Source organism: Micropterus dolomieu, linkage group LG22 (genome assembly GCF_021292245.1).
Source record: "Micropterus dolomieu isolate WLL.071019.BEF.003 ecotype Adirondacks linkage group LG22, ASM2129224v1, whole genome shotgun sequence".
Classification (NCBI taxonomy): Eukaryota; Metazoa; Chordata; class Actinopteri; order Centrarchiformes; family Centrarchidae; genus Micropterus; species Micropterus dolomieu.
The window spans coordinates 3,638,762-3,639,960 of record NC_060171.1 but is presented as its reverse complement, the minus strand read 5'-3'; positions in this window follow the sequence as shown (position 1 = coordinate 3,639,960).

Sequence of the window (1,199 nt, the reverse complement as noted above, 5' to 3'; positions counted from 1 at the left end):
CGGAAACCTGTTTCACTGCTGACCGCTCAGTTCACTTTCCCTTCTCCTGTGTCTGTTTTCTGTCAAGCTGTATGTGAGATGAGTGGGTTAAAATGAGCCATGCAGTTTCACAGAGCTGCAATGTCACACAGGAGCATGTTTGGGGAGCAATGAACGTTACCTTGACCTTTGATAGGAAAATAATGAACTTTGATGATAGACTGAGACCCATGTCAATTAAATACAGACATTGCTCAAGTGTCCCCACAATGAACTACCTCCAACTTAGTGTGGGAAAAAAAGTATTCACTTTGCAGAGAGAAGTTGGGGGTTTTCCCATTTACTTCAATTAGCCAGAGTTTTATTGGAACAGCATGTAGTGGACATTAAAGGAACTGCAGCTTAATTCTGTGGTTTTCCTCAATCTTTAAACTTTAACAACACATTCTCACTCCCATGTCACATATTGACTCTTGGTCAAGGCCTCTTGGCGTTGCTTTTCAATGCTCTGGGTAGCCCTTTAGCATCGTTTTTTGAGGTTTAGGGCTCCACAGTCAAGTTAGTAAAAAATAAATATGCAATGTTTGGTCAAGTTAGCTGTGAAATGTGGTTAGGTTTAGGCAACAACAGTACTTGGTTAGGTTTAGGAAAAGATCATGGTTTAAGTTGAAATAACTACGTCAGTTAAAGTGAGTTAGTGAGAACGGGCTGACTTTAATTTAAGGAAAAAGTTTCTCAAACTGGTTCTCATGTTCTGGTTGTCATTCCTACAAGTTACAATAGCATTTTTTGCACAAACTGTCCATTGCTGCGAATATGAGACTGTAGCTCAAACAGTTAGAAGAACACGACTCCATTAATGTTATTGCTACATATTGTTAAGGGTAGTGATATTTTTTTTACATATCAGACATCTGTATCTGTGGCCAGATGGGATCAGAGTGAAGCATGAGTTTAGGGGGTGGCTGTGGTTGTATGCTATGGTAAGCGCTCGGTGTGTGATTGCAGTGTCAGTGAGGGCTGGGAGGTTGAGAGTAGACCAATGAGTGGAGGAGTTTGTTCCTGATGGGGACAGTGAGCCTTGGGCCAGTCAACCTTAGAGGGGAAACTGAAAGTGAACGCACCTGAACTAAACCAAAAAGTAGTTCTGCAAAATATGATCATTTACAGTTTGGGTGTTAACTGTAATATTACCCAAAGTGTTACCTTCCCATAAAATC